This window comes from Marmota flaviventris, chromosome 9 (assembly GCF_047511675.1).
Source record: "Marmota flaviventris isolate mMarFla1 chromosome 9, mMarFla1.hap1, whole genome shotgun sequence".
NCBI classification, from domain to species: domain Eukaryota; kingdom Metazoa; phylum Chordata; class Mammalia; order Rodentia; family Sciuridae; genus Marmota; species Marmota flaviventris.
The window spans coordinates 92,068,277-92,079,551 of NC_092506.1; positions in this window are offsets into that span (position 1 = coordinate 92,068,277).

Genomic DNA, 11,275 nt, shown 5'->3' on the forward strand with positions numbered 1-11,275 from the left:
CAGTAGAATTTTCAAGTTGTTAAACCTGGAAGTAGAGGATAAGAATTACCAGTGATAGTATTTCTTTTTAATTTTAAAACAATTTTACCATTTTCTTATTCCAAAATGATATACATTCATAGTAAAACTAAAAAATATAGAGGATATTTTTAAAAATTATTTGAAGTCAAATTACAAATAAATGAATAGTATTTTGAGGGGAAAATATATGCTTTTGTTGTCTCATTAGTTTCTTTTTGAAATATACTATTTCTCTGGGTTCATTTTCCTTCTTGCTTACAGTTCATTTTAAAGAAATCCACCCATGATAATCTGTGGGCAACAAATGCTTTTAATTCTGTTTCTCTAAAAAAAGTCTTTGTTTTCCCTTTATACCCACTATCAATAATAATTTCATGGGCATAATATTACAACTTTTATCAGCATGTTGAAGATACTTCTAGATTATTTTCTGTCATTTATTGTTTTGCACAAGATATATGCTGATCATCTTAAAATCACTCCTCAATATTGTTTACTATAGCAATTTTTGAATAATTTTCTTTTTTTTAACTAAAAGAATTATTATACATGATGAGTTTATTTTCTTCTATTGACATCTTGGCATCTTATTCCAAGGATCTAATCTTTCTTCAAATTTGAAAATATATACCTAGTTAGTCCTTTGAATATTGTCTTTTATCCTGAAATATTATTATATGTGACTTGGAAGTTTTCATTCCATTTCTCATAATTACTTTCCCATATTTTTAAAAATAAAAGTTATGTATGCTGCTTTCTAGGGGATGAGTTTCTGGGTGTTTATTTTTCTTTTTTTGAAATTTTTCTTTTTTAATTTATATTTTATTAGTTCTAACCAGTTATGCAAGACATCAGAAAGCTTTTCAATTGATTATACACAAATGGAGTTCAACTTTTCATTTCTCTGGTTGTACACAATGTAGAGTCGCACCACATATGCAGTCAGTCATACATGTACCCTAGAGTAATGATGTTCATCCATTCCATCATTTTTCCTACTACCATGCCCCTCACGTCATCTCCCCTCCCTTAGCCCAATCAAAGATTATCCCCACCCCATTATGGATCAGCATCCACTTATCAGATAGAACATTCCGTCTTTGGTTTTCTGGGATTGGCTTACTTTGCTTAGCATGATATTCTCCAACGCCATCCATTTACCTGCAAATGCCATAATTTTATTGTTTTTTAATGCTGAGTAATATTCCATTGTATATATATATACCATGGTTTATTTATCCATTCATCTATTGAAGGGCATCTAAGTTGGTTCTACAGTGAATTGTGCTGCTGTAAACATTGAAGTGGTTGTGTCACTGTGGTATGCTGTCTTTAAGTTCTTTTGGTACAGACCAAGGAATGGGATCTGGGTCAAATTTTTCCATTCCAAGTTTTCTGAGGAATCTCCATACCACTTTTCATGTTGGCTGCACCAATTTACAGTCCCAATGGATGAGTGTGCCTTTTCCCCCACATTCTCAAGAACACTTATTGTTTGTATTTTTGATCACTGTTGTTCAGTGTGAGATGAAATCTTGAGTAGTTTTGATTAGCATTTCTCTAATTACTACAGATGCTGAACATTTTTTCATGTATTTGTTGATTGATTGTATATCTTCTTCTGAGAAGTGTTTGTTCAGCTCCTTAGCCTATTTATTGATTGTGTTGTTTGTTTTTGTGGTGTTAAGTTTTTTGGGTTCTTTATCTATCCTGGAAATTAGTGCTCTATCTGACATGCGTGTGGCAAAAATTTGTTCCCAAAATGTATGCTCTCTCTTCACCTCATTGATTGTTTCTTTTGCTAAGAAGAAGCTTGTTAGTTTGAATCCATCCCATTTACTGATTCTTGGTTTTATTTCTTACGCTTTAAAAGTCTTGTTAAGGAAGTTGGGGCCTAATCTAATGTGATGAAGATTTGGGCCTACTTTTTCCTCTATTAGGCACAGAGTCTATGGTCTAATTCCTAGATCCTTGATCCACTTTGAGTTGAGTTTTGTGCATGGTGAGAGATAGGGGCCTTGGTTTCATTTTGCGGATATGAATTTCCAGTTCTCTTAGCACCATTTATTGAAGAGGCTACCTTTTCTCCAATGTATGCTTTTGGCGCCTTTGTCTAGTATGGGAGATAACTGTATTTATGTATTTATGTTCTTCTTTTCCTATTCATATTCCTTTGATTTCTTTTGTCTGTCTAATTGCTCTGGCTAGAGTTTCAAGGACTATGTTGAATAGAAGTGGTGAAAGAGGGCATCCCTGTCTTGTTCCAGTTTTTAGAGAGAATGCTTCCAATTTTTCTCCATTTAGAATGATGTTGGCCTTGGGTTTAGCATAGATAGCTTTTACAATGTTGAGATATGTTCCTACTATCTATTGTTTTTCTAGTGTTTTTAGCATAAAAGGGTGCTATATTTTTTCAAATTTTTTCTCTGCATCAATTGATATAATCATATGGTTTTTATTTTTTAAGTCTATTTATGTAATGAATTATATTTATTGATTTCCATATGTTGAACCAACCTTACATCCCTGAAATGAACGCCACTTGATTCATGGTGCACTATCTTTTTAATGGTTTTTGTATGTGATTTGCTAGAATTTTATTGAGAATTTTTGCGTCTATGTTCATCAGGGATATTGGTCTGAAGTTTTCTTTCCTTGATGTGTCTTTGTCTGGTTTTGTTATCCAGGTGATACTAGCCTTATAGAATGAGTTTGGAAGGGTTCCCTTCTTTTCTATTTCATGTAATAATTTGAGGAGCGTTGGTATTAATTCTTCTTTGTAGGTCTCATAGAACTCGGCTGGTGAATTCATCTGGTCCTGGGCTTTTCTTGGTTGTAGGTTTTGATGGCATCTTTTATTTCCTTGCTTGAAATTGATCTGTTTAAATTGTGTATGTCCTCTTGACTTACTTTGGGTTGATCATATGCCTCCAGGAAATTGTCAGTGTCTTCGAGGCTTTCTAAGAATTTCTTTTTCCCCTCCCTGATGTCTTTTGTTATCCATGTGTCATTAAATAGCATATTATTTAGTCTCCAGGTGTTGGAGTATCTTCTATTTTTTATTTTATGATTGATTTCTAATTTCATTCCATTATGGTCAGATAGAATGCAGGGTAGTGTCTCTATTTTTCTGTAATTGCTAAAACTTGCATTGTGGTATAACATATGGTCTATTTTGGAGAAGCATCCATGTACTGCTAAGAAGAAAGTGTATTTTCTCATTGATGAATAGAATATTCTATATATGTCTGTTAAATCTAAATTATTGATTGTTTTATTGAGTTCTATATTTTCTTTGTTTAATTTTGTTTGGAAGATCTATCCAGTGGTGAGAAAGGTGTATTAAAGTCACACAGTATTATTGTGTTGTGGCCTCTTTGATTTTTGTCATTGAGATGGGTTTGTTTGATATACATAGATGCCCCATTGCTTGGGGCATAGATATTTATGATTGTTATGTCTTGTTGATGCATGATTCCCTTAAGCAGTATGAAATGTCCTTCTCTATTCTCTTTACAGTAACTTGGGTTTGAAGTCCACTTTATCAGATATGAGAACGGAATCCCCTGCTTGTTTACACAGTCCACGTGAGTGATGTGTTTTTTTCCCACCCTTTCACCTTCACTCTGTGGATGTCTTTTCCTGTGAGAGGAGTCTCTTAAAAGCCGCATATTGTTGGATCTTTTTTTTTTTTAAATCCAATCTGTCAGTCTATGTCTTTTAATGGATGTGTTTAGTCCATTCACATTCAGGGTTATTACTGAAATATAATTTGTATTCCTGGTTATTGTGGTTTATTTTTGGTGTTTAACTTGGCTTCTCCTTTGATTGACCTTTCCTTTAGTGTAGTTTCTCCCTCTGCAGATTTTCATTTCCTCCTCAAGGAATATTTTGCTGAGAATGCTCTGTAGTATAGGCTTTCTCCCTGTAAATTCTTTTAACTTTTGTTTATTATGAAAGGTTTTTATTTTGTAATCAAATCTGAAGCTTAATTTTGCTTGATACGATTCTTGGTTGGAATCCATTGTCTTTCAGAGATTGGTATATGTTGTTCCACGATGTCCTGTCTTTGAAGGTCTGGGTTGAAAAATCTGCTGAGATCCAAATTGGTCTACCCCTATATGTAATCTGATTCCTCACTTTTGTGGCTTTTAAGGTTCTATCTTTATTCTGTATGCCAGGCATTTTCATTATAATGTACCTGGTTGTAGATCTGTTGTAATTTTGTACATTTGGTGTCCTGTAAGCCTCTTGTATTTGATTTTCCAATTCATTCTTCATGTTTGGGAAATTTTCTGATATTATTTTTCATTGAAAAAATTGTGCATTCCTTTGGTTTGAATCTCTGTGCCTTCCTCTATCCTGATAAATCTTAATTTGGTCTTTTGATGCTATCCTATAATTCTTGGAGGTTCTGTTCATGCTTTCTTACCATCTTCACTGTGTGGTTAACTTTATTTTCAAGATTGTATACTTTGTCTTTATTATCTGAGGTTCTGTCTTCCATGTGATCTAGTCTGTTGGTGATGCTTTCTATTGAGATTTTTGTTTGTTTGTTTGTTTTGTTGTTTTTGGTTTATTGTCTCCTTCATTTTAAGGATTTCAAAATTTTTTCCAGAGTCTCTATCTCTTTTTTTAAGAACCTATATCTTTTGCTACCTGTATTTGCTCCCTTAGCTCTTTGTTGGTGTGATCAAATGTTGCCTGTATTTGCTCTGTTATGTCATTCTTTAATTCACAGATCATTTTAATTATGTACATTTTGAACTCCTTCTCTGACATTTCATCAACTGCACTGTTCATGGATTCTATTATTGTAGTATCTTGATTTGTTTGGGGCTCTTTCTTCCCTTGTTTTTTCATATTGTCTATGTGTCTTCCTTTCTTGCAATGCAAATCTGAGGTACTGCAGTTTCTACCCTATAATCTTGTAGTGTCCCTGAAGATTACCTGTGCTTCACTTTGGTGTTGGATTTCCAGTCCCTAGCCAGTGTCCAAAGATGGATGCTACTGCAACTAAAAGTGGTAGCAGCAATAGGGAAGGTAACTCAAGATACCAGTGGGGGTGTCCCAGTATGGATGCAAACACTTTCAGAGAAGGGGCTGAAAGGACAGGTCTACAATGGTTTTGGGCTTCCTATTTGGAGATGCAGTGCTTTGGTGGGCAGCTGCCTCCAGTCTTTATTGTCCCAAAGTGGAGGCTACAACACGGGGAGAGGTATGATGATCGCTGCAGTGTCCCAAGATGGAGGCCAGTTGGGGGAGCAAAGCATTGGTAAATGGGGAGCCACAGCATGGGGGCGTTCCAGGGCCTGGGCTCTCCCACAGGTCAGCAGAGGTTGTCCTGGGCCTGACCTGGGACTGGGCTACAGTGTGGATCAGTGAGTGGTCCTAGGCCTGACCTAATGCCTGGACTCCCACGTGGGTTGGCAGGTCATCGGGGGCATGAAGATTTCATTTTTATTACACATATTTAAGATATAACCTTATGCTATTTTGATATACATATAAAAATGTTTACTGTGGTCAAGAAAATTAACGTATCCAGCAACATCTGTAGTACTTATTATGTGTGTGTTTGTGTAGTAAGAGTACCTAAAATCTACTCTCTTAGCACATTTTTAGTATATAATACAGTATTATTAACTAAAATCCTTATGTTGTATATTTGATGTCTAGACTGATTCATCCTACATGACTGTGAGTTTGTACCTTTGGTTTACTTCTCCCCATTTTCTTCCCCTCCTTAAACCAGATAATAACTATTCCATTCTGTTGCCATGCATTCAATTTTGTTTTACATTCTTCATATACCCAAGATCATGCAGTACCATTTTTTCTGTTTGGCTTATCTCTCATAGCATAATATTCTCCAGGTTCTTTCATACTGCTGCAAATGAAATATATACTTTTTAAGGTTGAGTGATATTCATGTCATTCTTTATCCACTCATCAATGGGTACTTAGATTTTTTCCAAAGTCTTTTCTATTGTGAATAATGTTGCAGCAAATATAGAAATATACATATCTCTACAAGATGCTTACTTCAGTTTTTAGGGTATATACCCAGCAAAGGAAATTTTGTATCATATGGTAGTTCTATAGTTGAATTTCTGTAGTGTTTTCTATAATGATTTTACCAATTTGCATTTCCACAAACAGTATACAAGTATTCTCTCTTCTCAGCAGCCTTGACAAGACTTATTATCTTTTGAGTGGTTGATAAAATTCATTCTTATATAAAGTAATATTTTACTGTGGTTTTGATTTGCATTTTCCTGATAATTAGTGATTTTGAGCACCTTTTTATGCCCTGTTGACCATTAACCAAATATTTAGAAAAATATCTAACCAGGACCTTTTTTAATTGAATTGCTTTGTTCTTTTGCTATTGTGTTATGTGAGCTCTTTATATGTTTTGGATATTAACCCCTTTTCAGGTGTATATATTGCAAATTTTTTTCTAATCAGTAAGCTGCCTTATCATTTTGTTGATTTTTTTCTTCACTGTTCAGAAGCTTTAGAGTTTGATGGAATCCCCCTCCCCATTTTTTTTTCCTTTTGCTGCCTGCACTTTTTGTGTGATACCCAAAAAATCATTGCCAAGGCTAGTATCAAAGAGTTTTTCCCTTATGTTTATTTTTCCTTAGAAATTATTGGTTTTTAAGCCCTAAATTTAGGTCTTTATTCATTGAGTTCACTTTTGTGTATAGAGTAAGATTAAAGTCTAATTTCTTTTTCAATGTGGATATCAAGTTTTTCTAGTACCATTTACTGAAAAGAATATTCTTTCTCCATTGTGTCTAAATAATTCACTGAATGTGGATTTATTTCTGGGCTTTCTATTCTGTTGTATTTGTCTAAGAGTCTGTTTTTATGTTAATACTGTATTTATCTCAATAAATACTATTTTGATTACTATAGATTTCTGTATAATTTGAAATCAGGAAGTGTGATCCCAAGTTTGTTTTTCTTCTCAATATTGTTTTCGCTATCTATGGTCTTCTGAGGTTCTATATTAATTTTGCATTTTTTCTATTTCTGAGCTATATGCCATTGGAATTTTGATAGGGATTGTACATTGCCTTGAATAGTGTGAACATTTTAGCAATATTAATTACTCTAATTTATAAACATGGGATATCTTTCCTTAGATATGTCCATTTAAGAATTCTCTCTTGAGTTGTAGCAACACGGTTATTTTTGAAAATTTCAATTTTAATATTTGGCATTTACATTTATATTTCATTGTTCTTTAAATTCGCCATGTTTTGGCCTCATTTATTCTATTCTTTTATCTTTTTGAACATTTTGAAATACTTTTCTCAAAATATTTTTCCAACTGCTCTGTTATCTATAATTTCTTAGGCTTTACTCTTAAAGCTGTTTATATCTAACAGCAATAGATTTCATTACATACTTTGTAATTTTGTCTGTGGACTCATCTTTATTGAAAACAATCTATTTCAGGGTATTTTATAAGCCATGGATTACGAAAGTATCCCTGTGGGATGGTTTCATGTGAGATTGTGCCAGGACTCTTCAGGATTCATTGTTTTTAGATCATTTTTGTATTAATTTCTTTGCTCTAGGTTCTAGAACTTCCAACATTTTAAACAAGATTTATAGTTCAAAATCACATTCTGAGTAAACCAGAAACCCAGCCAGCTAGCTCACCTTTGTGCCATATGCTCTGTCTGTAAAGCTGAGGTTTCCAAGCTCCTATTCATGGATGAGACACATCTTCATTGGCTCCTATCTTAGTAGACACAGATTCCTTTCTGAGTGGAAGACCTACAGACTGATGCTCACCTACTCCATGTGATCATTAGAACCATGAACCCAGAGTCTACATACCTGGTTTGGTAAATCCAAGGCCCATGAATTTTCTTATGCTTATGAGTTACCTCTTATATTCCAGCATATAGCTTTTATCTTGCTTATGTATTTTGTAAAATAAAACTTATTTTATCCACCACTCTATAGACATGAAGAAAAACAGAGTAGTTTTCTTGTCATAGTGAACAACTCCATTGTAAGCTCTGTTGATTTCCCACCAAACACCTTTAATTCTCTAAAGAGAAATGCAAATTAAACTTTTAGTCAAATGTTAATGAATAAGACTTCTGTTGCCAGATGTTACCTGGTCAATACAAGTTGAGACAACTAAGAGAGGAGTATATTTATGAAACATTTAGTTGTGGGTTTTTTCCCAAAAAATCCACATAGATAGGAGGACATGACTTTGACTATAGCCAGATAAGAGAGATGGTCAGTCACCGACTGATGCTAGATAAATTTGCCAATGATCCAAGTAATCAATTAATATTAGCATCTAAGTTCATAGAAATTCACCTTTAATATCAGCTATAAATATAATTTAATTAAGTTGTCAGTTTGGTGGTGTATTTTTATTTTATGTTCAATGTTAATGAATGGTAAAAAAAACATTTGGATAAATGCTGAATAAATTATTGCTGACATGAAATGGGCTTTCCTATGAATAATAGGTTTAAAATAATGCTGTCAGTAATGATTAAGGTAATGCTATTTTTTTTCAGTGAGACATTTTTTAACAAGTTCAATATTGGTCCATTTCTATGGAAATATTTTTTGTAGAAAACAAAGAGTTACCATTAAATATCTCTTAGACCTTATAAATAATAACTATGCACACTCACAGTGTTTTTCTGAAAAGGTTGCCAAAGTACTTCACAATCAAATACACTATTATTAGCCTTGTTTTGCATAGGAGAATTTAAGGTTTGGAAGATTAAATATAATATTCAAGTTTACATAGCATATCAGTAGCCAGGAGAGAAAATCAGCCCCTCTTAGGCTTCGTCCTGTGCTCTGGCCTGAATGTAGCATATCATCAGCATAAATCTATTCAGAGCATTCAGGGCATTCATTAACTAGGTCATGTAGATGTGCCTGGAATGTACAGTGATGTTACTGAGCACTGTGGAGTCACAAACAGCAACACTGAGTTAAATAGACCATGAAATTTCAAATCACCACACTGATAAATACATGTTGCAAAAGAGGAAAGGAGACAAAATAGAGAAGGACACTGCCTCATTCTACTAAATCCCAAAGTTTATAAACTCCTCATTTTGATTGATTATGTTTAATCTCAGTTTGAAAATAATGAATAGAGAACAAATATTGAAATCATTGCATACAGAAAAGATACCAATAAGCAGATGTTTTTTACTATGTTTGAACAATGAGGGAAAGGTTTTGGTAAAATGGTGCCTTTGTTTGCAAATAGGCATGGTCATTCTATTTTCAGATTATTGGCAACTGATCTTTCGTTAAGTTACCAGAAGGCCTGGAAGAGCATGAAGTTGATATTTGAAACTTTATATTAGTTTCTTGGCTTTTTTTCTTATTAGTTTATATGTATGTAGCAAGCCACTAAGCTAGGAATATTATATATCTTCATTTGGTCTGGTGTACAGTACTGTAAAGAAAATGTCAAAGGTGGATTTAAGACTTGTGTACTTATTTACAAGTATAACATACTTTAGTATAAAAAGTGTCAACAAAAGTTTCCTTTGTTTATTTTTAAAGGATAAAATTTTATCATATAAATTTTATATAGTATGATACCATCTTAATTTTTAAAAAATCTAAACAATTAATATTCATACTATGATACTTTATTATACATGCATGGAGAAAGCTGTAGAAAAGTAAACATGAAGCTGAGGATTTATGGCTTCTCAGGGAGAGTGGGGGGTGGGGAATTAAGAAATTGGACATAAATATTTCATCACATACTGAGCTGTGTCTGAGTACACACTTATGCAGAAATAGGTGTGTACACATCTATAGAATAAATGCATATGCATGTATATGTATAAAACATGGGTGTATACATTCATTCAATTGCATGTGTACTATTTTTATAAATTGTATTAAATATTCTGGCATCAATATTGCTTCAATATTAGAGGTATGTATTTGAGATATTTTAACACTACATACATATATTTACTTCTTTTTTGAAACTACTATAGTATCTATAACAAAGACATAACCACATTTTATTTAACAAATCCTTCATTGATGGAAAAAAAAAGTAAAAGAAAGAAAAGAAACAATTGTAATTCCACTGCTGCTATAAACTATTTAAAGTACACTCTTATATGCATGTTTCTTTAGGGTAAGTTGCAAAAAAATATGTAGTTGTCTATGGGATGTGAATATATTTCCCACAGTGGTACCAAATTATATGCCTGCTAAAATATGAAAGTTTCTTTTTTGTCATATCCCATCAATATTGATTTATGACTTTGAACATTTTATCTGAAAGTTGAAAAATACTTATTTTTATTTCAATTTGTTTTTCCTGCCTTGCAGAAAATTATAGTATGTTTATACATGATAAACATTGAGGTACTGTCCACATTTAAAAATGATCTCTTCACAACTTTTTCCTCTTTTTATTAGATTATTTATATTTATCTTGTTGTTTGTCTAATATATTATCTTAAAAATAAATTTCTGGGCTGGGGTTGTGGCTCAATGGTAGAGTGCTTACCTAGCATGCATGAGACACTGGGTTCAATCCCCAGCACCACATAAAAGAAAATAAATAAACAAACAAAAAAACTAAAAATCAATTTCTGCTATCTAACACTTGTCTCTTAACCCTGTTAATGTACTTTTAGCTCACAATATAATGTGTTAAACAGTCTATGGAACACCAATATTTTGGACTGATCTCCTGCACTAGGCTTCAATAGACCAAAATGGAATTGAGTCACTCATGCTAAAATTCCACATGACCAAAGTGAAACCAAGTTGTTTACCTGACATTTGGAGAAGTCAGGAGAGAGATATGTAAGATCCAAGCCCTTGAACCGACCAGTTTTAGCAAGCATTATAAGGCCCCTCTGCCTTAACATTTACAAGGAAAGTAACCTTAAATAACTTGATGTTAACAGATATTTTTAATATTAGGTTATTTCCTTGTTTCTACTCAAACTACCTTGTAAAAATTAACTGTCCTGCAATTCCCAGCTCAGTAACTGTCTTATGATCACATGAGGTGCTACTAGATACATGAATTGCAAATAAAAGCTGAATAGATTATTTAACTAAATTTACTTTAGTGCTTTATCCTTTGGGAAATATAATCAAATAACAAATTGTTCTTTGCAAAAAATTGTATTATACATGTTACTTAACAAGGTCTTTTCACCAAAAGTTCATAAAATGATTATAATTTTTTTCTAATAGACTA